The following is a 27,788-nucleotide window of genomic DNA, read 5'->3' on the forward strand; positions in this document are numbered from 1 at the left end:
TTACATACCTGGAAATTAGGTGTTCACATAGGCATGTATGGTGAAATTAGGAGTTCATCACAAGCAGGTGGTCTTGAGGCCATGAAAACTTCTGCCATAATAAATGTGTTAGTCTTTAATGTGCCATAGGACTTTTTGTTGTTTTTACTTGGAATTAAAAATTATGGACCCAAGATTTTTTTATTTAATTTTTAGTAGTAGGACTGAATTGAGTTCATAGTCCTTCCACATTAAAATCCACTCCAGGTTAGCGAAAGCTTTCTTCATTTCTTGGGAATATTTTGGAATAGAAAGTGTAAGGCTTCTCTCTCCCCCCAGGCTAAGGCTGCAATTCTAACCCCACTTACCTGTGAGTAAGTCCCAGTGAATTACTTCTGAATAGAAAGTAAAAATCCAAGCAAGGAAGCTTAACTAGTTTCCAGATCAAGCATTTGTTTCAATCCCATTTGAATCAAGTGAAGTGGATTAGGACCCACAAATTCTCTAAGAGTTCAAATCTGACTCACCTGTATAGAGCCAGCTTTCACCTGCAGATATTTATGTCCACAAAACCACAATGCTGGAGTCAATGAAATTATGCAATAGCTCATCAGATATTGATAAGCGCACATGCTTTTGCATTTGAGAGAGATCTTTACCAGAAGAAAAGCTACAGCATTCTTACAACAAGGATTAAGGTACAAATCAATATTTTAATTGCTTGGGGGGGGTAGGAGGATTCTTTAAAGCCCTGCAATGTATTGGTTGTTCACCAGAGTGTCAGCCAGTTTAACCAGAAATTAACCAACTTCAAAGGTGTTTTTAAAAAAACTAAAATCTTGATTCAAACATGTTTTCTTGATACTAGCACATTGTCCTGTTCAGAGCAGGATTCACGAGGCTGAGACGAGGGTGCAATCAATTCTTGTTTTATTAAAGTAATCAATACATCAAAGGCAGCACGCCTCATAGCAAACCCTATGCTAACTCACTACAATTCCCTAACTACACTCTAGACATGCTCTGCAACATGTGGAAGGAGTTGATTCAGCACCCAATTCTGAATGCGGCAGACTTAAATAGGGAAGGTCTTCGAGCGTAACCTCTCCTGCGCACACACGCCCTCTGCCGTGACCACTTCTCCAGACGTCGTATGCGCGGTGAAGGGGGGCGAACATCCAAAGCCTCATTGGACAGAACAGGTTCCTTATCGGCAGGCTGAGGAGCAGCAGGCGGGAAAGCATCGGGCGTCTCTAGGACCCTGCTTGTTGAAGGAGGAGTTACTGCTTTCTCAGGAGCATCCCTTAACGGTCCCGGGGGTGTGCTTGGAGGCTGAGGGCTGTCTCCTCGGAGGGCAGGGCTATCTGTGGGAACTGACGGGGCGGCAAGCTCACTCTCCTCCTCAAGGTCGGGATTAGCCTCAACAACTGGAACGTCCATGCTTTTTAACTGCTGTGGTACCTGAAACTCATGCCTTCCCCCTCCCCGCTCCTCATGAGAGGGCCTGGGCTCAACACACATGCAGAAGGTAGTTATTGAAACATTGAGGAATTAACAGACTGAATAGCTAATCTGTTTTTCTAAAGCCAGATTGTTAGGTTAGTCATGAAGCTTCTCTTCTTTAAAACAGGTTCATGCAACTTGTTTTGGAAACCTCTCTCTTATTTTGAATGCATAGGTGTAGGGGGAAAGATGCTAGCATACAAAGGGACAACAAAGTAGTAATACAGATAACCTAAGTATGGATTTTTAAAAACCACTGCCAATTACCTCTTCCCATCTGTTTTTTTCTTACTCCTCCCAGTCCTCTACACACACACTCCTTTTTGTCCCCATTTCAAAGCTGCCTGTCCCACTCAAGTTCAACCTTATAACAGAAGGATGCATCCACATGAAAAAGGAGTTGTTGTTTTTCAAAAAACCCTGCTTTGCTTACATAGATGGACAGATTAAGATGGTCCGCCCCCAGAGACTAATGAAATCCACAGGATTCCTGAATGCCCTGGCGGAGTTGGAGCAGGTGACCCTGTTGAAGCCCTTGTCATGCTGTGCAACAGCAAGGAGCGTCGGGCTTTTGACACGGTTGCCTCCGAGTGCCCTTTCCGGCATTGTGGAGCCCAGCTGGCACCTTGGTACACCAGTGAGCTAAGGGCAATGAAACAGGCTGGATGATGGCTAGAGCAAAAAATGGCAAAAGATGTGCTGTGAGGCTGATCGGGCATGAGTAAAACATAACTGTGCCTACTGTGTGGTGGTGAGGGCTGCGAAGAAGGCCCACTTCTCTGCCTCCATCGCATCCTCAAGTAGCCGTCCAGTGGAACTCTTCTGTATTGTCAAGGGTCTGTTGACATCAACTCCAGGAAATGGAATTTTAGACCCTTCGGAGGCCCACTGTGAATTGTTTGCAAGGCACTTTGAGAGTAAAGTTGCTCGCCTCCATAGCAGTCTTGATGCCCCATCCACGTCTAGTATAGTCCCCAAAGAGGTGTCCACTGCAACATCTGTTGTGACTTCTTGGGAACAGTTTCAGTTGATGCAGCCTGATGACGTAGACAAGGTGCTTGCGATGATGTGGCCAGCAACGTGTCCTCTCGACCCTTGCCTTTCTTGGCTTATTAAAGCTTGCCCAGGGAGTTTGACCAAGTGGATCCAGGGTGTAGTCAATGCATCACTGCAGGAGGGAGTGGTTCCAGCCTCCTTGAAAGAGGCTGTGATCTGACAGCTCCTGAAAAAGCCCACTCTGGACTCAGTGGTTTGTGACAACTACTGACCGGTTGCAAATACCCTCTTAGGGAAGGTGATCGAGAGAGTTGTGGCACAGCAATTGCAAGTGCTCTTGGATGAAACAGATTACCTTGACCCATTCCAGTCTGGGTTCAGGCCTAGTTATGGGACTGAATTGGCCTTGGTTGCCCTGATGGATGACCTTTATTGGGAGAAGGACAGGAGGAGTGAGACCCTACTATTCTTACTTGATCTCTCAGCAGCTTTTGATACCATTGACCATGGTGTCCTTCTGGGCCGACTTGGTGAGATGGGTATTGGAGGCACTGTTTTGGAGTGGTTCTGATCCTATCTCCAAGGTCGTTTTCAAAGAATAGCATTGGGTGACTGTATTTCGGCCCCCTGGTAGTTGTGCTGTGGGGTGCCGCAGGGTACCACCTTGTCCCCCATGCTGTTTAACATCAATATGAAGCCCTTGAGAGCAGGCATCAGGAGATTTGGGGCGAGGTGTCAGCAGTACGGTGACGATACCCAGCTGTTTCTCCATAACATCTGAATCAGGAGAGACCGTGCAAGCCCTGGACCGCTGCCTGAACTCGTTGGTGGGCTGGATGAGGGCCAATAAACTGAGTCTGAATCCTAGCAAGATGGAGGCGCTGTGGGTTGGATGGGGTCATACTCACTCTGAAAGAGCAGGTTCGTAGTCTGGGGGTGCTCCTGGATCCATCTTTGTCGCTAGAGGCCCAGGTGACCTCAGTGGGTAGGACAGTGGTAAGTCAGCTGCGGCTGTTTCTGGACCAGGGTAGCCTGACCACTGTTGTCCATGCACTGGTAACCTCCAGGCTGGATTACTGTAATGTGCTCTATGTGGGGCTGCCCTTGAGGTTGGTCCGGAAGTTGTAGTGGGTGCAAAATGCGACAGTGAGACTGTTCACTGGGGCAGGGTATCGTCAACATGTCACCCCACTGCTGAAAGAATTGCACTGCCTGCCTATTTGCTACCGGGCCAAGTTCAAGATTCTATTTTTGGTGTACAAAGCCCTATACAGCTTGAAAGACCATCTTATCCCTTATATACCCAGTCGATCACTCTGCAGGTGAGGGCCTCCTGCAGATACCATCTTATCAGGAGGTCCATTTTGCACAACATAGGAAACAGACCTTTACTGTGGCAACACCTACCTGTGGAATTCCCTCCCCTTAAATATTAGACAGGTGCCATCTCTGTTATCTTTTTTGTGCCTATTGAAGACTTTCCTCTTTCAACAAGCCTTTTAAGTTGAGACCTATCCCAGTCTGCATCTGTGTTGGAATTGCTTTTTAATATGTTCTTAAACCTTTTGTTAAAAAAATGTTTTTTAATCTTTTTTTAGAAGATGTTTTGAAAGCTTTTAAAAATGTTTTTAAAGGTGTTTTGTTTTAATGTATTTTAAAGTGTGTTTTTATGATGTTTTAAAGTGTTTTTAGTGCTTTTGTTTGCCATCCTAGGCTCCTGCTGGGAGGAAGGGTGGGATATAAATCAAATAATAAATAAATAGTAAAAATAGATAATTTGATCCATCCCAAGCTGCTGCTGCCGCCTTGTCTTCAGATCCCTGCTGTTTGCTCCTTTGTTTGTTTGTTCGGGCCTGCCTGGCGGAGAGAGAGATGTTCAGCAGACTTAATTAATATGCTGTGCCTGTGCTTTTGAACTGGAGTGATTGGGCACCTCTGCAGCAACTGCCCACCGTACAGTTACCCAACATGCAGTGCCCTGAGGGTCCATGGGATATTGGGTAATTTTACAATGGGTGGCTGCTGCATACAAGGGCTGAAATGCTCCAAATTGAAACTGTCACCTATCCACCTAGTGCATTAGGTTGAGGCTCCTGGTGGGGAGGAGGGCAGCAAGTGAGTGGGAGCTATACAGTGGGGCCAGGTTGGTGGGCCTTCAGAACTCATGGGCCCTGGGCCAGTGCCCCTGTGGGCCCCCTAGTGCCAGCCCTGCTGAGAAGGCTTCCAGTATTTTCTTTACCAAATCAGGGTCTTGGAATATACTTTGAAGTGCTACCAAGTGTACTTATGGCTTCAACCATAGTTCCAATGCAATGCTACACTTGTGAAAACTTGCTTGTACTTGACTAATATTATTTTGAAAAATAGCTGATTCCAAGACTGAAAGATGAAATTATAATAATAATTTTGTTCTTCTCTTTTGAGCCTCCCACAAGATGATGAATGACAATATACCCTCTTTGATTTATATTTGAATAATTACTTATGCCTTTTCTTCCCAGTTTTATGCCCTTCTGACAACTGAGGGTATTGGATACAAAAAGGCCAGATAGTCATGTTCTGAATTTATAGCATCAAGAGTTCAGAACATTTCGTTTTCTGTACTGTAATCTGCCTATTCTCCTGCCTATTTCATCCTCATTCTTTTGAGGGAGAGTAACTGGATTAAAAAAAAATGGCAGAACCTTTACTCATCATTAGAGCAAAGAAACGGTGAAGATGATTACTATAAAAATGAACAGTGTTGATACAAATAGTACTATTCATCACCTAATTGAATGTGAATATGCCATTTGTAGTAGCAGATCTAGCTTCACAGCTCATCAAAACGTTAGCCTATTTGAAGTAAACAAAAGACTAGATTTATTCCAGAGTTCATGCCTTCCTATTTTCTAGCACTTTGTTTGGTACTTTTAAAGTGCTCTCTTATACTCTACAGTGCTGTAATAGTATAAAACATTAATATTCCTTATTTACATGTAAGACAAAATGCTGCTTCACATGGTACAGAAATAAGCGGGTATGTGCCAGTATACAAGTAATGTTCTCTGTAGTGAGAAATCCATGCATGTCTGTTGCTCGCTGCTGTAGGAAATGGTTAAGAAAAGGATAAGGGTGGCTCTTGCACTTGACAGGAAACACTGTGGATACATATACTATACAGATACGTTCCCCCTGCTTCCTAAATGTGGTCATCCAGGGGGGATCCCGGAAATTACAGGCCAGTTAGCTTAACTTCTGTCCCTGGAAAACTGGTAGAAAGTATTATTAAAGCTAGATTAACTAAGCACATAGAAGAACAAGCCTTGCTGAAGCAGAGCCAGCATGGCTTCTGCAAGGGAAAGTCCTGTCTCAGTAACCTATTAGAATTCTTTGAGAGTGTCAACAAGCATATAGATAGAGGTGATCCAGTGGACATAGTGTACTTAGACTTTCAAAAAGCGTTTGACAAGGTACCTCACCAAAGGCTTCTGAGGAAGCTTAGCAGTCATGGAATAAGAGGAGAGGTCCTCTTGTGGATAAGAAATTGGTTAAGAAGCAGAAAGCAGAGAGTAGGAATAAACGGACAGTTCTCCCAATGGAGGGCTGTAGAAAGTGGAGTCCCTCAAGGATCGGTATTGGGACCTGTACTTTTCAACTTGTTCATTAATGACCTAGAATTAGGAGTGAGCAGTGAAGTGGCCAAGTTTGCTGACGACACTAAATTGTTCAGGGTTGTTAAAACAAAAAGGGATTGCGAAGAGCTCCAAAAAGACCTCTCCAAACTGAGTGAATGGGCGGAAAAATGGCAAATGCAATTCAATATAAACAAGGGTAAAATTATGCGTATTGGAGCAAAAAATCTTAATTTCACATATACGCTCATGGGGTCTGAACTGGCGGTGACCGACCAGGAGAGAGACCTCGGGGTTGTAGTGGACAGCACAATGAAAATGTCGACCCAGTGTGCGGCAGCTGTGAAAAAGGCAAATTCCATGCTAGCGATAATTAGGAAAGGTATTGAAAATAAAACAGCCGATATCATAATGCCATTGTATAAATCTATGGTGCGGCCGCATTTGGAATACTGTGTACAGTTCTGGTCGCCTCATCTCAAAAAGGATATTATAGAGTTGGAAAAGGTTCAGAAGAGGGCAACCAGAATGATCAAGGGGATGGAGCGACTCCCTTACGAGGAAAGGTTGCAGCATTTGGGGCTTTTTAGTTTAGAGAAAAGGCGGGTCAGAGGAGACATGATAGAAGTGTATAAAATTATGCATGGCATTGAGAAAGTGGATAGAGAAAAGTTCTTCTCCCTCTCTCATAATACTAGAACTCGTGGACATTCAAAGAAGCTGAATGTTGGAAGATTCAGGACAGACAAAAGGAAGTACTTCTTTACTCAGCGCATAGTTAAACTATGGAATTTGCTCCCACAAGATGCAGTAATGGCCACCAGCTTGGACGGCTTTAAAAGAAGATTAGACAAATTCATGGAGGACAGGGCTATCAATGGCTACTAGCCATGATGGCTGTGCTCTGCCACCCTAGTCAGAGGCAGCATGCTTCTGAAAACCAGTTGCCGGAAGCCTCAGGAGGGGAGAGTGTTCTTGCACTCGGGTCCTGCTTGCGGGCTTCCCCAGGCACCTGGTTGGCCACTGTGATAACAGGATGCTGGACTAGATGGGCCGCTGGCCTGATCCAGCAGGCTCTTCTTATGTTCTTATGGGACACAAACTCATTTTCTGTGAGCATTGTACACTTGATATGTTTCATTTATCTGTACAATTTATAAGCTTCTGCCCCCTTTTGACACAAATATCTTGTGGCCTGTTGTCCTGTGCCTATGATGCATCAGTTTAGTTGCCAAGTCATGGCTGGCAAGGCAGGATTGATACAAGGTAGGTCAGATCCAACCGTTGTGGTTAGCTTTGGTAACTAAGCCAAACATTGCTGTCATCTTGTCCCTTCACTGGCCTCTGATCTTACACCTCCATGTGAGGTCATGGATGATCCCCACCTCCACGTTTAAAGCTAGAAAATGGGGAAGGGGCTTTTCTGTTTAGCCCAGGGCTGCAGAGGTGTTCTGAAGGTAACCACAACCTTTCTCTCAGATCCAGAACAGAGAAGGGATGGGGACGGCAAATGCAGAAATGATTCTCGCATCTTTCTGTAGTTCTGAGTTGTGAGGAAGGCTGGGGCACGTTGAACTCACCAGTGGCACATTCATCATCATAAGTAAAATTACAAAATCCAGAGGCAGATATAATTGGAATGGTAAAAAGAGACTGACAAGTCATCAAAAGTTGCTGTGTCAGCTTGAGAGTTGACTTATTTCTGTTGCCTTTTTTAAAAAAAGTGTTGAATGTCTCTAGTTTGTTACTGTTCCGGTAGTGTCTTGTTGTGCTCCACTCTTTGGAAACTATGTATGTGACTAGTTCAGGAAGGGATGAGATTGTTTTGACCACTTTAAGCTACAGTGGGCAAGGGTCCTGGTCTATGAACTGTAATTGTCTTGTCTTGCTTGTTTTCCAGTTGAGCAGGGGTGGGGAACCTTTTTAGCCTAAGGGCTGCATTCCATTCTAGGCAGCCTACTGAAGGCCACATGCCAGTGTTGGGCAGGGCCAGAGACAAGAGTGGGCAGAGCAATGAATGTAAATTTTTACATTTGTACATTTGGCTAGTTTCTAGACACACACATCCATCACTATCCTCCATCCAGATAAGCAAGAGGCATCAGAGTTCAAGGACACATTCTAGTCAGACAAAAATACTCAAGCGTGCAAAGGAGTGCCAATGCGAGGTGTGGCCTGGGGAGAGTTCCGAGGGCCAGATAGGACTGCATGGCTGCATTGAGCTTCCACGCCCGAGATTCCTCACTGCTACAAGAGGGAGCAGAAAGAGCAGGGAAGCTTCTTTCCCTGTATTTTTAGAGGTTCTTCTCATCTCCAGTTCCTATTATCAGTCTAGGTTGATGGGAATCTCTTGCTGAGTAAAGATAGTGCACCCCTCCCCCCCAAAGATAAAATGTTACTTTGTCTTAAAAATCATGCAATAAAGAATTAGCATAGTACATACAGTACCGTTGTGGAATTTTAGAGCACATAATTTCTTCCTTAACCTGCCTAATATACTATTACATAGGCCTTCATTAAAATAAGGAACTATGAATTATCTCTGGAAAAGCTGATTATACTAATTAAGGTTAGGCAAGTCATTAGGTTAATAAATCATGTAAAATATTAGTTGCTGGGTTCCCTAACTATAAAACAACATTAGTAGGCAACGTTTGCAAGACATAACTATTCAGGGTAAATTCTGCCATGTGTAGATGTACAGGATTGTGAGTAGGTTGTTGCTTACCTTTCCCCTTTCTACTCTTGTCCTTTTTCTTTATCCTTGGCTTCCTGGAAGGTTCAGCATGGAGGTCCAAGAGGTAGCCTCAGACTGCTGGCTGATAAAGTATTGATTCTCTAAGCTCCATCTTGCTGTATTAAACGAATTACATAATTGAGTGCAAATACTTTTTAAATTATTTAGATATTTCTTTTCCTTTTTGTGTTGAACAACTTCATTTTCAGTGGAAGTTATCAATAATGGAGTTTAAAAGTGCCTAGAGTGACTCTGGCCCTGCCCACCACTGACATGTGGCCCCCGGTAGGTAGACCACAGTCACACTTTCCATAAAACAGTTTCTATAAATATTCCATAAATTTTCAGTACACATTCTGTACTGAAAGTGGAGACTTATTAGATAAGATGCTGAAGTCTTGAATTCTCATCCCATAAGAAATCACGTTTCTTTTCCCCTTAATATAAGAAAAAATAATCATTAGTAAAATGTTAATCAAAGAAATTTTAGATAGTGAATCATTTATTTTATTTATTATTTATTTATTAACTTTATATCCCTCCCTTCCAGTAGGAGCCCAGGGAGGTAAATCATGTTAATAGATTGAGTAAATCTACATAAATTTGTATGTGAATAAAATATATCTGAAGGAGAAAATACTTCTAGTTTTAGATTCTGTCTGCTTCGACCAGTGTTAATCTTAGAGAACTATATCCTTGCATGCAAGAGAGAGAAAGAGAAGGATGCCTCTTCTTTGATGCTTTGTGAACTATGATTGTTTTGATTTTAGTGTTACACTGGGCTTAATACTTGAATGTTTATTATTAATGGTAGTTTGTTGGTATTTTATTGTTAATTTTTATGGTGGTTTTTATGTTGGAAGCCACCTTGAGAGGATCTGATTTGAAAAGTTGGTCTATAAATATTTTAAATAAATAAATGTGGTGCCTTCAGATTTTGTAAGCTCTTCTAATAAAAATATAACTTTAAAAAATGTTGTCTCGTTGTAAGGGTATCCTTCTGGTTGATTAATTTTTTAACATATTAAACACTGCAGTCCTAAATTGCAAGGATTCATCCACTCACTTGAGTATTCACATCACAAATCTAAACTCTAATATGTAGAATCTGGAGGTTCAGTCCTTACCCCACTTACCTGGAAGTAAGACCCACTAAGTTAAATAGGGTTTAATTCTATGTGGGCAGTGTTAGGATTGCAGCCTAAGTGTTTGAGCTCACAAATTGTTGTAATTTTTCTTAAGTATCTGTATGATTAATATCTCAGTGTTCAATATAGGGTTGCCAGGTCAGAAGCATCCCAAACCCTGAGATTTTGGGGGCAGCCCCGAGTGATGTCCCAGGTTGGGTCCAAGTGATGTCATTAAGCATGATACACTAAGCATCAACCACAGTTGCTTGGCGCATACAGTTCATACAAAAACATTTATCTGATTGGAAATTAAGATAGAAATCTTAGCTAAAGGATGGAGTCTGGCTAGGGAACATTTAATCTAGCCAACTTGCCTCTGGCAAAAAGGGTTTAAGTGCCTCAGGCCAGGCCAGTCACCAGAAAGCCATTGTAGAAAGAAGGAGCCTAATGTTGTGGAGATATTAAATGGGAGCACTCAGGAGTAAAGATGGATGCCCCTGAAGAGCTGCAATACTAAACACACTTACTAAAGGATTAAGCCCCATAGAACTCAATAGGACTTACTTCTCAGTAGATATGGTTTGGATTGTCTTGTTGGTAAAGCTTGACCAGGGATCCTCTGCAAACATATCCATATCCAAGTAGGGTTGGCAACTCCCTGCCTGGAATGCCCTGCCCCTACTTTTTAACATCCAAATTTCTTTACAGATGTGACCCTTCGCTTCAGAAAGAGGTCTGAGAAATGAGTAAGAAGATTCTCTACCCTTTTCTGTCTCCCCTGTGGGCTGCTATAAACTCACTTCATCAGCCAATCCCACTCCAGTGAATATTTATTTATTTATTTATTATTTAATTTGTATCCTGCCCTTCCTCCCAGCAGGAGCCCAGGGCAGCAAACAAAGCGCTAAAACCACTTTAAAACATCATAAAAACAGATCTTAAAATACATTAAAAAAACAGCATTAAAACATTTCTTTTAAAAAAAACAACTTTAAAAAAGGGTTAAAAACATTATTAAAAAACATATTAAGCAATTCTAACACAGACGCAGACTGGGATAGGTCTCAACCTAAAAGGCTTGTTGAAAGAGGAAAGTCTTCAAAAGGCACTGAAAAGATAGCCTGCCTATAATATAATTGACAGAGAGAAAGCACACATGATTTGATCTACCTTCATAGGCAGCAGTTTGGGAACAACAATTGCAGCCACGCTGCCCAGTATGTGAATTCTCTTTTACCACTATTGGACAAGAAACTAATAACAAGGTGCATCATCAATGGATTTAAGAAGGTTGAGTGGAGTACATGGAACTATTGTTGTTGCTTCTATAGAAGAAAGGGAGTGAGGATAAAGGCAAATGAAATGCAAATAGAAAACGAAAAACAAAAGACAGTGATGATTTCTTAAATTCAATACCATACCAAGCACAACAAGATTCCTAACAAGATTCCTACGAGTAAGGCAGAAAATGAAGCATCCCAAAACCAGTCAGGATTCCTAACCAAAAAACCTAGACGAAAAAATTCCTGGCAGCTAGTCAGCCAAGGTCACAGAAATCTGTGGCTGTAATTAGTACAGAATGTTGTGGCATGACTGCTGACATGAATGAGATCCTATCAGCACATAATATGTCTGCTCTGAAATCTGAACTGGTTGCTGATTTGCTACCAGGCCAAGTTCAAGGTGTGCTTTCCATGTTATGGGTGCCACATAGTACTTGTTCTGCTCTTGTAAGAAACCGATCCTTTAGTGTGGCAGCACCTACTTTTTGGAACTCCCTGCCTATTGACATTAGCAGGTGCCTTCATTGTACTCTTTTTGGCACCTTCTAAAATATTTTTGTTTAGGCAAGCCTACCCAGGCATATAAAAGCTATTATTTTTTATCTCTTTTAACTCATTGTTGGTTTTATTATTTTGAATGTTTTCAAATACCTGTCTTTAACTGTTTTTGCCAAAAATATTTTTGTTTTAGTTCTTTCTGTAAACTGCTTTAAGATTTTTTTACAATAAAGTGGTATATAAATGTTGCAATTAAAATAGAGAAATACATTTTAGAGACACTGTGGCCCTTGGGTTTCCATTTTTAAGAACATAGGAATCTGCCTTATATCGCTGAGGCCATTTAGTGCCATCTATCTGAGTACTGATGACATGGACCAGCATTGGCTCTCCAGGATTCCAGGCTATAGTTTTTTCCACAAATTGAATTTTGGGCCTTTGCATGCAAAGCATATGCCCTACCACAGAGTTACAACCTTTCCCATTTTAAAAAACATCTTTTACAATTGTTCTTTTCAATTCACTAATGAACGCAGATCATACCTAGGGCAGATCCATACCATTCATTTAAAGCACATTCAACACATATTTGAAGCACATGAATCACACCACAGAATCATGGGAACTGTTATTTGTTAACGGTGGTGGGAACTATAAATGTGAGGGGGAAAACGACACTTCCCAGGATTCTTTAGGGGAAGTCATGTGCTTTAAACACAAGTTGGATATGCTTTAAACATATTGTGTGGATCTACCTAATCAGCTTTGCCTGCATGTGAATTGTTTTAATTAAATTTTTGAAATGGAAATGAGCTGTAAAGTTTACTGGGTGACCATGGGCTACTCAGCAACTCGCAGCTTAATCTGCCCCTCAGGATGAAAACAACAGAGGAGAACCATGAACACCCCAAGGAAGAAGGGCACACTTAAAATGTAGGGGCAGTATTGTAAACAATAGTGTGAAATCAGATACGTACCGGGACATATTATGAAGACATATTTATATAAGCATGACTATCAAATATGTTTATTATTTACACAACCTGTAAATATATTTATAGTGCAATCCTACGTTTATTTACTCAGAAGCAAGTCCCAATGTATTTAGTGGGGCTTACTCAAACAGGGACAAAACTGAAACCTCAAGTGATAAGCAACTTCATCCACGCAACCCAAAATGCAGAATCATGCCACTTTAAGCTGTTTTGCAACTGTTTATATTTGTTTTTATGGTTATTGGATTTTAAAGGGATTTATTTCTTATTGTGAGCTGCCTTGGTTTCCAGACTGCAACCCTACCTCACAGGGTTGCTGGAAAGATCCCCATACCCACACACACTGGAGATGTAAAAATACATACACCCCATATAATAGTTTATTGTCAAAACCAGTTGATCATTGCAGAACATTTTAAAAAAAATCAGTATTAGTTTCCTACATAATAAAAACAGTGATACCTAAGTAAGCCCTGTCTAACTGCTTTAAAACTAGGATTGGAGGGGGAGAGAGAGCTATACAACACAAACACAATTCTTTCCTATGTTCACTCAAAAGTACCATCAATTTATAGCGCAATCCTAACCATGTCTACTCAAAAGGAAATCCTATTGAATTCAATGGGGTTTACTTCATATGAGGAAGGTTTGCAAAACACTGCCCTCTTCAAAATTTAAACCTGTCTGCCTCCTACACACAAGAGAGAAAAAGACTGAAAGCTTACTATTCCAATTTGTGAGATTTTAAGAAAAGCAGGAAAAAGCAACTTTCTGAGTTGCAAGGAAAAAGCAAGTTTTGTGACTCCATCATTTTTTGGCTCTATAGTTACTGCCTTGACAAGCACACCCTGATTTCTTATTGACTGAAAACCTGAAAGGGTAGGGATTAGATCAGAACACGGGTGTGTGTGACGTTTTGGTGTATATCTCAGGCACTGGACCACCTAGAAACTTAATTTTTAAAAAAATGAAAGCTGAAAGTCTGGACATTAAGGCGAGTCACCCAGAGACATGGAGAGGACCCCCAAAAACTGCAGTTTCCGGTTGAAAAATGGACAATTGGTAACCCTAGTTCAATATCACTTGTAATGTGCCAAATCTTTGTAAGGTTCAAATTGTACTGCAAAAGGTACCACAAAAACAGGGAGGGCACCAGTAGCGGGCAAAAAGAGGAGAAAACTCCAGGTATTTGACCAAAAAGTCTTAATACAGACCCAACATGTTTCAGAATTATCATTCTTCAGGGACATTATAAATAAAATATATATACAGAAAACAAGTAACCTGATCTAGTTTTTCATTACATAATAAGAAATTAAGAGATCGTATTTTCTTCTAGTATCCCATCTCTTGTGCCCTCATTTTTTTATATATATATTTATTGCCCTCAAAAAAAGATTATTGGGAATTGTGTCTGGCCTGTATTAAATCTTTTTTTCCTGCTCCTTTTTTTTGTGGTGTGCTACAAAAGTTGCCATTTCCAACTGTGTGTGTGAAGATGACAGTGAAAAACTTCCCAACTTTCCACTGTTCTGTGTATTTGATCATGCCTGTTTGTAGCTATTGTTCCTTTGATTTCCTGCTGCCTGCGGTGGGAGGTAAAGAGAGCTCTCTCAAGTACTGAGACAACTTGGCCAATGCTCCCTTGCATTGAATGGACATCTAAGTATGAATTCCATTGAAGCTAATACAGACAGAAGAACAACATTTGGATGTGGATGTTCCTGTGTATCTCACTTTTGGGATTCAAACCTTAATTTATGCAGTGTCTTTTTTAAAAAACTGAACCATTAGCACACATGGCAATCACAAACCAAAGATTAAATTGTAGTTTAAAGATGGGGAAATGTCCTGAGATTGGACAGGTGCGTGCAACCACTTCTGTACTAGATCCTTGCCCCTCCTGGCTAATAAAAACTAGCAGGGATGGAACAGCTGGCTGGGCCAGGGAAGTGATAAACGCCTCTTTACGAGAGGGAGTGGTCCCTAGCTGTCTGAAAGAGGCAGTAGTGAAACCACTTCTGAAAAAACCTTCCTTGGACCCAGAAGACCTTAATAGCTACAGACCAGTAGCGAATGTTCCATTCCTGGGCAAGATCTTGGAACGAGTGGTTGCTGCCCAGCTCCAGGCGCTATTGGATGAATCCGATTATCTAGATCCATTTCAATCGGGTTTTAGGCCCGGTTTTAGCACCGAGACAGCCTTGGTCGCATCGACCATGGTATCCTTCTGGAGAGGCTCGTGGAGTTGGGAGTTGGGAGCACTGCTTGGCAGTGGTTCCGCTCCTACCTGGCGGGTCGTCTCCAGAAGGTAGTGCTTGGGGAACATTGCTCGACACCGTGGGCTCTCCAATGTGGAGTCCCGCAGGGGTCAGTTCTGTCCCCCATGCTTTTTAACATCTACATGAAGCCGCTGAGTGCGGTCATCAGGAGTTTTGGAGTGCGTTGCCACCAGTACGCTGATGACACGCAGCTCTATTTCTCCTTTTCATCTTCTTCAGGTGAGGCTGTCAATGTGCTGAACCGTTGCCTGGCTGCGATAATGGACTGGATGAGAGCTAATAAACTGAGGCTAAATCCAGACAAGACTGAGATGCTGTTGGTGGGTGATTTCTCTGATCAGATGGTGGATATGCACCCTGTTCTGGACGGGGTTACACTCTCCCTGAAGGAGCGGGTTCGTAGTCTGGGAGTACTCTTAGATCCTTCCCTGTCACTCGAGGCTCAAGTAGCCTCGGTGGCGTGGAATGCGTTCTACCAACTTCGGTTGGTAGCCCAGCTACGTCCCTATCTGGACAGGGAGGACCTCACCTCAGTTGTCCATGCTCTAGTAACCTCTCGATTGGATTACTGCAATGCACTCTACGTAGGGCTGCCTTTGAAGATGGTTCGGAAACTACAGCTTGTGCAAAACGCGGCGGCCAGGCTGATAACGAGGACCAGGCGGTCCGAACATATAACACCTGTTCTGGCCTGCTTGCACTGGCTACCTATATGTTTCCGGGCCAGATTCAAAGTGTTGGTTTTAACCTATAAAGCCTTATACGGTGCGGGACCACAATACCTCCTGGAACGCCTCTCCCGATATGAACCTGCCCGTACACTACGTTCAACATCGAAGGCCCTCCTCCGAGTTCCGACTCATAGAGAGGCTCGGAGGATGGTTACAAGAACCAGGGCCTTCTCAGTGGTGGCCCCTGAATTGTGGAATAGTCTTCCCGTTGAGGTGCGCTTGGCGCCGACATTGCTATCTTTTCGGCGCCAAGTTAAAACCTTTCTCTTTGCTCAGGCATTTTAGTTTAATGTGTTCAGTTTGGTTTTAGATTTGTGGATTTTTATATATATGTTTTTGTACCGATTTATGTGATTTTATTGTATATACTTTCTGTTGTACACCGCCCAGAGAACTATGCTAGTGGGGCAGTATAAAAATTTAACAAACAAACAAACAAACAAACAAACAAATAAACAAACAAATAAATAAATAAATAAATAAATAAATATGCTCCAAGGCTTCCAGAACATTTGTTTTTTAGAGTGTTTAGAGCATTGCTCATACAGTTTTCTGAAAGCATTATGGGTGCATGTAGCTCTCCCCTCCCCTTTTGATCTCCAACCCTAACAGGATATTCCATTCCTGTTGCTTCCAGCAGCTGCAGCTCACAAGTTGCTCAGTTTTTTCTTTCTTTCAAGCCTTCTGATTGCTCCCCTCCTCCTAGTTAGAAGCCTGAAAATGGAGGCTGGAAAAAATGAAGCTTGTGGTGAAGGGCAACTGCCAGGTGTGATAGGTTTTAAAAGCACAAGTGTCCCCAAATTTCAAGGTATGTGCCATGGAGCACGATAGGCCACTGTAATACATGTCCTAGTAACATCTCAGCTAAACAGCTCACCTAGTTAAGACTCTACTGAAAAGAACTTCCTCTGTGTGGGGTTGCCCTTGGAGGCAGTTGATAAAATAATAACTACTAGGGAACTTAGAAAGCCTTTTAAAAAATGAGTTGACCCTTTTTCCCAGACAGGTATTTTTATTTTTGTTTCATCATCATCTCTTTGGTTTAACATGCCCCTGTTATAATGTTTTGTCACTGTGGTGCTTTTATTGGTATTTTATTTTCACTTTAATTTGTAAACTGTTTTGACAATAATTGTTGAAAAACAGGTTATAAATGATCAAACAACTGGGCCAGCTCAAAACATTTTGCTGCCTGAGGCAAAATAGCAAATGATGTTCTCCCATCCCCAATGCGCAAAGTACCCACAGCTAACCAAGTTGTTTTGGCACCTGAGTCGGCAAAAAAAATCCACAATTGCATTTCCCTGAGAGTAAAAATACAGCAATAATAGATTAAATAACTAACAATTGGATACCCTTTCATGACACCTAAAATCAGCTCCCTGTGGTAGCAGTCTACCTCTCCTTAATGGCAGGGCCAGCCCTTAACAAATTCAGGGAGCTTTTGTGTAGGAGGAAAGAGTTAATTCTTCCCCAGCTGCACTCCATCATAATCAAACTTGACAAATTAAAGCATTAGTTGGTGGGAATTCTGCATTTTCCCAGTAAAACAGATGATCAAGTGACTGCTTGCAAAATGTTGCTAAGTCAGTTTTTTCCCACATTAGTTTTTTTGGAGAGAGAGAGAGAGAGAGAGAGAGAGTGTATGTGGGATAGGGATGGGAGAGAATATCCGCTAAATCGAATTTAGTACTGGATGGCACTGATTTCTTGCGATGGGCCGTGGCTGTAATTGGCACGGATTTTGTGGCCGCAGCTGCAATCAGCACAGATTTTTCCTCCTATTATACATAATTATCTTTGTAATTTCCTCAAAGTTGCTGCATTCTTAACAGTGTAGGTGTGATAATGATCACCATTTGTCCATTATACGAAAAAATTGTGTTATTATCACCATATAATGCAAAAAATAGTGGCTGCCTGCCCTGCCCTAGGCTATATATGTCGTCAATGTTAATTGTCAAATTATCCTGCAATTTCATGTTTTTCAAACAAGACAGCTCAGAGCATTCTGAATCTCCATCCTCTTGCATGGGAAACATGATGATGAGACTGTCTCATGTGACCCACCCCATCCCCGCCCCACTTTCATTGCTGCTGTCTTCAGCTCATAAGGGGCTGTCTCTCTGTCTCTCTCTGTGCTAAATTGTGTGTACGTACGTGCATGCATGCATGCATGCATGTGTGAATAAAAATCCAAGGTGGTACTAGTGGTGGTGGTGATGCTGCTGCAATGCTATTGACAAACTAATTCAAGAATAGCGAAAAACAAAAGGGAGGAGAAGCATTAAGCAGCACATCAGTTAGCCCAAGGCAAGAGACAGACTCAAAGGTGATTATCTGCCTTACTGATATGTAAATAGGAAAACAAAAGACGTGGAACACCATGATGATTTACATAAGCATTTACATTAAAAATTATGATTTTTTTGCCACCAAAAAGACGAACAGCCACGGATTGAATCACCAAAAAAGCCCCATAGTGGATTGAATTGGCAAGTGTCAAAGCAAGCGGGAACTGAAAAAGGGTGGACTGGGAACGAACGACAGACTATCGGAATACAAACGGATTGGAACTAGGCAGCGAACCCCTTCCTTAATGTGGGATATGTCTTCTTTCTCTACTCCCTCCCAACTAGTTACAACTGCACAAACTAGTCATCTGGAAAGGCACTGAGAGTTCCATGTTGAACAGAATGGTCCAACTCCCCCATCCTTGCATTTAGTTAACTTTATTACATAGCTGTCACTTTTCAACTAAGCTTATACTGTGTTAACTCCATCTGTATAATGCATCTGAAAATCCTAACCTTGATGGGCTTAGTTTATAATTTTAGTGTAATTATAGACAGTACTATCCTACTGTATCTATATTGGCAGAAGTCAAATTGGATTTGGGCTGCTGGCCCATTGCTGAAACTGATGTATGGTAAACAGCTGCCCAGCCACAATCTTGGAGCCTTTCTGGTGCAGAAGGGGACATTGCTCGTAATCCATTACTCTATAATTTCCTCTCCCTAATGTTTTAATCTGTAGACCTTAGATATTATGAAAATGATCTTAAGTGAACTAAATTTGCACAACAAGTATTTAAGACTGCAATCCTAAACTAGTTACTAGGGAGTCTGCCCCATTAAACACAGTGGGACTTCTGAATAAACATGGATAGTATTGCACTATAAAAGGGTGGGATTTAAATAGGAAAACTGTGATTTAAAATAGTTTATAAAAGTAATGTAGGAAATAATATTGAATCATTGTTAGTAGAATCCAAACACTGCAACTTGCTAAGTTCATATTGGAGTTTTACACAAGGGTTCTGTTTGTTATAACCGTTCGTTACCATAGAAGTACAAACTGAAAGGTAGCAATGATGAGTTAGTGCAATATATTACATTAAATAAACTTGTCCTGTTAGCAGTGCATGCAAGGCTTTGTTTATATTAGAGTAAGCTGTTTTTTGCTGTATTATAATTCTGCTGTACAAATAAATTAAGGGAGCTTGTGACAGCTTGATTTACTTTCTCCAGAAAAACTGAAAGGCATTTTTTATTCTTTTTTATTTTGCTCATAGGTGTGTGGATTTTCTTTTCTTTCATTCTTCTTAATTTATGGTGTGGGCATAATCAGTCCTATCATCTGAAAATGACAACAGATGAAAGGCTGTCTTATCTGCTTGTTGCTATACTGAAAGGAAGAACAAATATCAGGTATTATTTTTAGAATCCAAAGGTATAGCAAACAGTTCTGAATCGCCTTTCTAAAAAAGGGAGGATGTATTAATGGGAGGTATGGTTCCCTGCACAGAATGCCACTTTTGTGAAACGTACGCTTTCTTATGAAAACCCATAATCGGGAAGGGGGTGTGGTTGTAGAAGAATTTGCTTCAAGTTGAAGGGCTTTGGAATTAGATGAATTCACTGCCCTCTCAGACCTATAGCTGTTGAAGAAAGAAACAGATATTGTCCTTTTCTGTACCTTTTGCAGTTTGATGGTAACATGAACACATATGTGAAACTTCTTTTATACTGACTCAATTCACACTTAACATTAAGCCAAAACATGGCTTAGCACAAACGTGAGGGTTCCTGAAGAGGAGCTCATGGCTATTTTTCTCTTCCTCCAGTCCTGCTGCTGCCATAGTTTGGCTTCATTTGCCTTCTGAATAAGGCCTTGTGGTTTTTCTCCTCCAGACAAACCATACGCTGGAAAACAAGTACAAATCTCAGTACTTACAGCTTGTGGTTCATCTGAAGCAAGAAAAATTACAAGCCTGGATTCCAAGGACACACTTAGTCAAACAATGGCTTAGCTCACAGGAGTGCAGTATGACTGGTGGAGAAGCAGAGCAGCTGTGAGCTCCTCTCCTGGAACCTGCAAGTTTGTGTTAAACCATAGTTGGGCTTAGCATTATGTGTGAACTGGTAACTGAGGCAGAACACAACTGTATTGTGACTTTTTCTAGATTAACATATTTATTATGGTATACGCTTTTGTGAAGCAGAGTCCTCTTCATCAAGCTAGACATGATATTAACCATATCTTTTTTAAAAATATTGGGAAGTTAATAATTAGTGTAGCTATCTATAAACAAGGGAAAAAAGAGAATACATTAAATATAGTACAGGGCCATGGCCTTACAGATCACTTTTCTCATTTGATATCACTTTAGCTAGCATTGTGATGAATTTAGATACTCTCCCACACACATGCACACACATGCACAAACAACGAACAAACAACACACACACACACACACAATGATCTTGGGTTTTTAGTTTCAAAAATTAATTAGCCAGCACTATAAGCTAAAATGATGAAACTGAGGTTATCATACTTTGGGCACGTAATAAAAAGACATGATTCACTAGAAAACACAATAATGCTGAGAAAAACAGAAAAACAGTAGAAAAAGAGGAAGGCCAAACAACAGATGGATTGATTCCATAAAGGAAGCCACAGACCTGAACTTATAAGATCTGAACAGGTTAATACCCATTTTAAAAATGCATATTATATTAATAACCATCTCCTCTCTTGTTGCTTCTTGTTTGACTCTCCCACTCCACAGCAATTCAGGCGTGGTTATGCCTGATGGAAATAACTGATTTGTGTCTTCAGGTTTCCCTATCATGCTTCACTTGCTCATTATCTAATGGTCCACCGTCCACCCTGGTCTGTTACCTACTTCTGGTTGGTTTTAAGGGTGTCCTGGGCAAATGTGTCCTCTGATGTGCTCCTTCTTGTGTTCCAGGGCCAGCTGGGAGCTGCCATTCTAATTTCCCCCAGTGCCCCACAGCACTTGACCTAGTATGACTCTAAGCACTAAGGGAAATTAAGATAGCAGCTCTTAGACCCAGCCATCTGGCACTGGGAACCTGAGGCAGGTGTTGGTGCTAGTGGGCCCACTGGAGTCCTTGCATCTGATTAGTAATGCCAGGTGCTGTTGCCAGGACTGCTTCTGATATATTGCAAACAATGTATGTTTAATGGTTTTTTAGCAGCATGTTCAAACCTCTCTTTTTCTTTTCTTTTATCATTTGTTGGCATACGTCTTGCCTGCTAGGCAGGTCAGTTGGGTGACATGATGGGGTGCACTAACAGTTTTAACCAGATTCTTCTTCCTATTCAAAACAATAGTGGCATAACTTAAAAGTCATCTTAAAAAATCCTAGGTAGACTACATCAGTTTTCTAAGTGGAGCAACACAGCTTCTGGCCTCACCCTGGCTACAGCCCTGAGACCATCCTGGGTGCCACCTGGGAGTAGGTCCAGGGTTGCCTCCCCTTTAATAAGTTCCATGATTAGCTGTTTCATGGCAAGTCATTTATCATTTCTACAAACTGTCTCTTTGTTGCATCCCAAATGTTCATTTATCCAAATGCATGCTTTCCTCTTGCATAATAAGCCAAATATAAGTAAAGTATGCTGCCAGTTCTAGTTTGTTTGTTTTTTAATAGTCTGATTAATTTAATTCAATTCAACAAGACCTCAAAAATAGCTTAAAACAATATAAAACTGCTGTTTTTATTGATCCTGTCCTGCGTCTTATGGTTCCAGGCTGATTTTATGCTAAATTTTGTTCTGATGTGTCTTGATTTTAATTGATATTTTATTGATTTTAATCTATTATCTGCCCAGAAAGCATAAATGCATAAGCAGATAAAGACAATGTACAATAAAAGCACAGCAATCAGTTAATAACAAAGCTGAAAGAGAAGTTAATTTAATGTAGCTATTTTAAGCAATTTTAAAGAATTAAATAAATTAGCACAATATATATGTAAAAATTCACCCTTCTCATATATTCCAAGACTGAGTTACAAATACCAAAACTTGCAGTATGATGCTCATCAGGTTTTATTGGAAGTCCTATTCGTTTCAATGGAATTTACATCTGAGTGAGTGTGTTTACAATTGCAGCCTTAAAATAGATTATTGACACAAAAAAAGGTTTAATATCCTAAGAACATAAGAAAAGCCTGCTGGATCAGACCAGTGGCCCATCTAGTCCAGCATCCTTTTCAGACAGTGGCCAACCCGATGCTCATGGGAAGCCTGCAAGTAGGACCTGAGTGCAATAGCACTATCCCCTACTATGGCTCCTGCCAATTGGTTTTCAGAAGCATACTGCCTCTGACTATGGTGACACAGCACTCTAATCCTCTTTTAATTCATGACATTTTTGTATCCAGTGATGTTTCCCACAGATTCTCATTGTTCCTCTGGGTTTCTGAGGGAATAAACAACGTATTGGTCCTAGAGATTTGTGTGTTTTTTGTTCTTGGGTTTACACCTCATGGTTTGTCTGGAGGAGACAACATGCTAAGCCAAACAATGGTTTACCTCACTGCAGCCAGGCCCAGTGCCACTTGGTGGCCAGGTCAGGCACTGGCTGAGGGCCCCTGCAGACCAGAAGGGTCCCTGAGGAGCCTCTCCTTAGGCTCAGAGGGTGGCATTCGCACTCCATGATCCGCATCTGCCTCGGGTCATAGGGCCCAGTGACACCCTCCAGCAGTGTGGGCTTAAATAGGCCACCCCCTCCACCTAATCCCCGTGTCACCACATCAGCATACTAGCACACCATGCACATGTGCCCTGCAGCATGTCCCTAAGGGGTTGACACCCCCGCTGCCACCTTGGGTGATGGTAGGCACACACTGCAAGAGGTAGGTGGGGTGGGCAGGCCTATTTAAGCCTGCACCACTTGCATCGAGAGGGGTGTTGGGGACAACTCAAGAGCTCAGTCATGCCTGGTGCCAGCTCTGACTGCAGCACAGCAGGAGGAGGACCAGGGAAGGAGCATAGCCGCTGCAAACTACTCTCTGAGAATCATCATGCTCACATGTAAACCAGCTCTTAGAAAAGCATTGTTTCATAAAATTAATTAAAGATGTAATGAATAACACAGTACAAATTAAACTAAGCAACTGAAACATACAATATAGTCAAATCCTAAAGTAAAAGTTGTAATTAACTTTTTTTCAAATTACTATCCCTAGGAAGTACAATTTACGTGCACAACTCTTGAGGCATGTGAAAATTAGGATGTTAACAGTTTTGACTAACTTTCATATCTGCCGTTTAAAATATAAATGCTATAAGGTAAGTATATGCTATTAAGTTACCATATGTTAATATAAGTACAGGGAATTTGTGTCTGTCCAGATGTTATTAGACTCCAAGTTCCATTAGTTCGCTGCAGCATGATCAGTGATGCTGAGAGTTGTGGCTCTCCAGATGTTGCTGGACTACAAGTTCCCCATCTCTGCCTTTAAATATTCCAATAAAATAATTTCAAATTGAAGCTTTAAATGTGCTTGAATATAATACTGAAAACCACAGCAAGTCCATTTGAATTTACTCCTTCCCCCACCCCTACCCAAAAAACATTTCAGTTCAGCTACTTTGGGATATATCTTAGATATTTATTCAGCATGTAAATTTAATATGGCATACTTTTTCTACAAGATCCTCCGTGGCGCAGAGTGGTAAGCGGCGGTAATGCAGCCGAAGCTCTGCTCATGGCCGGAGTTCGATTCCAACAAAAGGAGGAAGTTGAATCTCCGGTAAAAGGGGTCGAGGTCCACTCAGCCTTCCATCCATCCGTGGTCGGTAAAATGAGTACCCGGCATATGCTGGGGGGTAAAGAAAGGCCGGGGAAGGAACTGGCAATCCCACCCCATATATACGGTCTGCCTAGTAAACGTCGCAAGACTTCACCCTAAGAGTCGGAAACGACTCGCACTATAAGTGCAGGGACACCTTTACCTTTTACTTTTTCTACAATTTTGCTGATGGGTAACTGAAAATTTAAAAACATACTAAATCATATCTTGATTGATTTGAGGTAAGAGCAGCAGAAAAAAAACCCAGAAAACCAACATAACTGATTAAGTCATGCTAGCTTGCTTGACCAAATAAGTTTGGGAATGGCCATTATAATGTTTATAATATAGGAAGCTAGTAGAGTTCTGTGTCCAGATGGCAAGAAGGAAACCCCTTTTACCTCAAGATGGAATAGGCGAATCAATTTTCCCTTCTTACTTAGAATGCAATACTTAGAATGCTGTGGATAAACTTTCAAGCCTGTGCCTTTGCTTTGATAGAGTGAAACTGACAAGCCTGTGTATTTGATTGCGTTAAAGAGATCTCTTGCTTTATCCCAGGACTGGGGAGGGTAGGATCCAATACGATTCGGAGGGTGTGTATGTTCTAGGGAGGCACCCTTTAAAGCCCCTGTTGAAGCTGCCCACACCATCTATGAGCGGGTATAGGAACCTATCCATGTTATTACTGCCTCTGGTACCAAAGTTTCTGTTAAAGAAGCAATGTCCAGGAATGGATCTACTTTATTAGTTGAGGTATTACTGTAATGCATTTTTGTATGTTATTTTCACTAATAAAGTATTTTATACACACTTTCCCCAAGAGCCAGTGTGGTGTAGTGGTTAAGGTGTTGGACTACCTTGGGAGACCAGGGTTTGAATCCCCACACAGCCATGAAGCTCACTGGGTGACCTTGGGCCAGTCACTGCCTCTCAGCCTCATGCCACTCAGCCTCAAGAAAACCCTATTCATAGGGTTGTCATAAGTTGGAATCGACTTGAAGGCAGTACTTTTCCATTTACACATTTTCCCCTAATATATGCAGTTTTGTAAACATTGTTTGGTTGAAGAACTGTATTGCAAAATTTGGAATAGTGTCAATTTTGAAGGATGGCTATATTTTGGTTCTCATATTGTTTCAGAAAGTGCGAGTTTCGGGGGTTCGACATTAAATATGAACTGAACTGAATTTCATCCTTATCCCTACTTGGAAATAACTTCTGTTCACTTCAGTGGGACTTACTTCTAAGTAAACATGACTGTTGTCAGGCTGCATTTAATCTAGTTTCTAATTCAGTATGGCACAGGCAGCATTTTGGGTGATGGTCTTTGTAGACAGAGTGAGAGAAGAGATGTCATCAAGGTCAACAGCCCGTCAACAGATCTAAGGGAAGTAATGCTCTTTTTGTGCTCCCTTAATAGTTAAAGTTTCCATGTGAAACCTGTCAATGAAGAAGGGGTATCTACAGAATTCAAAGAGGGATGCTTGTATTCTTGCAATTGGTAGATCTCCGTTCTGTTTGAACTACTCCTTTACTGCCTTTCTCTCATCCGGCCCCATCCTCAATCCTTACATTTTGGGGAAGGGGAGGTAGCAGAGACAGTGCAGGAAGGTGCTCCCAGTCACTGAGGGAGCATCTTTCCTTCTGGGAATGGACCTACTAGTTCCAGAATCCCTGGCAGAAAACCAATGGCACCACATGTATCATTAGTAGGAATGATGTGTGGTTCATCGGTTTCCTGTTGGGGATCCTTTGTTGTTGTTGTTGTTATGTGCCTTCAAGACAATTACAACTTATGGTGACCCTATGACCCTGTTATTGTCTTTTCTAGTGAATCATGTCTTCTCATTATGTGTCCAAAGTATGATAATCTCAGTTTCATCATTTTAGCTTCTAGTGATAGTTCTGGTTTCATTTGTTCTAACACCCAATTATTGGTCTTTTTCGCAGTCCATAGGATGCGCAAAGCTCTCCTCCAAAACCACGTTTCAAATGAGTTGATTTTTCTCTTCCTAGTGGTCATAATTCCAGTCTTGGTGGGCCCCAATATTGGCTAATTTATTCACTCTCATTAACAACTCGGGCTTAATCCCCCAAGCTTGGCGGGAAGCCATAATAATTCCTATTTATAAAAAAGGCCCTAGAGATGATCCTAATAACTACCATCCAATCAGTCTCCTTTCAGTAACAGGGAAATTATACACCAGTTATTTGAAAAATAATCTCTCCACCTGGATCAAGGACGAGAACATTTTAGGATGGGAACAATCAGGATTTAGGCGTGGTCGCTCTGTCATAGATCACTGTATTCTGTTATATCATTTAGCTGAAAAATATAGGAATCAGGTGGGTAGCGGACTATACACAGCCTTTGTAGATCTGAAAGCCGCCTTTGATTCTATCTCCAGAGATTTACTATGGACAAAATTGGCTAATACCACAATAGAGAAAAGACTGCTACTCCTCATTTATAATCTACACCAGAATACCTCCCTCCAAGTCCGATGTGGTCGCGAGGGGGACTTGACCAACCCCATTCTTACAACACAAGGGGTTAGGCAGGGCTGTGTGTTGGCCTCCCTACTCTTCAACCTATTCCTGAACGATCTCAATTCTAGCTGTCTCTCCCCAGATTTCCATTCACCCAAAATCAATAATCACAGATGTCCCGTTCTGCTTTACGCAGACGATGCAGCCCTCCTATCATATTCTAAAGTAGGCCTAAAATGCCTGATGAGAGCTTTCATGTCTTACTGCCAGGTAAATCACTTAAATATCAACTTTAACAAAACCAAAATTGTAGCCTTTTCAAAGCGCCACAAACTTTCTGAGTGGACAATCAATGGGCAATCAATAGCTCAAGTTTCCTCATATAAATATCTAGGTATCCTGTTTCACTCTACCATTTCTTGGGTTCCACATTTGGGCGGCGGTGAGGACTGCCCGTACTACGTCAATGAGTATCTTACGATACTTCTATACCAAAGGTGGGCAATATATCCCTGCAGTTTTATGAGTTTTCAAATCCAAAATTACACCTCAATTATTATATGGTGCTCCCCTGTGGGTCTCGGCCTATAAACCCTCTATAGAGGCGGTTCTTTCAATTTTTCTCAGACAAATTCTAGGGTTGCCAAGATGTGTCCCGAACGCTGCCCTCAGATTGGAAGTATGCGTATCATCAATTGAATGCCAAGCCTGGACATATGCATTTAACTATTAGTTAAAACTCTCTTACAACTGCCCTCCGGGGTACTTAACACTCCTCTGGAAAGATTCTTATTATTCCCAATGGCTGAAATCTTTCCATGCCAAACTTCCCCGTTTAGGTTTTTCCCTAGAACATCTAGCCTTACTAGACCTTAGGACGGCTAGTTATTCCATTAGAACCAGACTCAAAGACTTAGACCGACAAATCTCAATCGCAGCAGCTTCTAAATCTTGTTCGCCCCTATATCATAAACTGTCTCTAGACCCGTTCAACTATGCTACATATTTCGACTATTTAACAATCCCCAAATTTCGATTTGCTTTCACAAAAGCTAGATTTAACTGCTTGGCCTCGGCAATAATGGAAGGCAGATATCAGGGTATTTCTTATGAACAACGTTTCTGTCTATGCAAAACGAGGGCACTGGAAACACTTTCCCATCTCCTTTTTGACTGCCCAATATATCAACAGGAACGATTTAAATACATCACCCCATTTGTAATGAATTACCCTAATCTACCTTATGAATGCATGATACCCCGCCTCCTGAACGGTTCTAACAGATCTCAAACTGAGAGGGTTGCCAAATTTATCTATGTTGTTCAATATAAAATTTTAAAACTAGTCTGACATCTTCTGAGAGTTCTCCAATTTTTGTTCTATTCTTTTATGTTTTATAATTAAGCTTCCTTGAATTTTATCCATTTTATATTTTACC

General features: G+C 41.4%; 1 protein-coding gene across 2 annotated transcripts in view; it reads left to right on the plus strand.

Annotated features, from left to right (window-relative positions):
* Positions 1-590: 590 nt before the first annotated feature.
* Positions 591-27,788, plus strand: part of CHRM3 (cholinergic receptor muscarinic 3) — a 418,667-nt gene continuing 391,469 nt past the window's right edge. For both annotated transcript variants that reach the window (XR_009762570.1, XM_061626389.1), the window contains exon 1: positions 591-677. The gene's annotated coding sequence lies outside the window, so the exon portion shown is untranslated. The remainder of the gene's footprint in view (positions 678-27,788) is intronic.

Source organism: Rhineura floridana, chromosome 4 (assembly GCF_030035675.1).
Source record: "Rhineura floridana isolate rRhiFlo1 chromosome 4, rRhiFlo1.hap2, whole genome shotgun sequence".
NCBI lineage: Eukaryota > Metazoa > Chordata > Lepidosauria > Squamata > Rhineuridae > Rhineura > Rhineura floridana.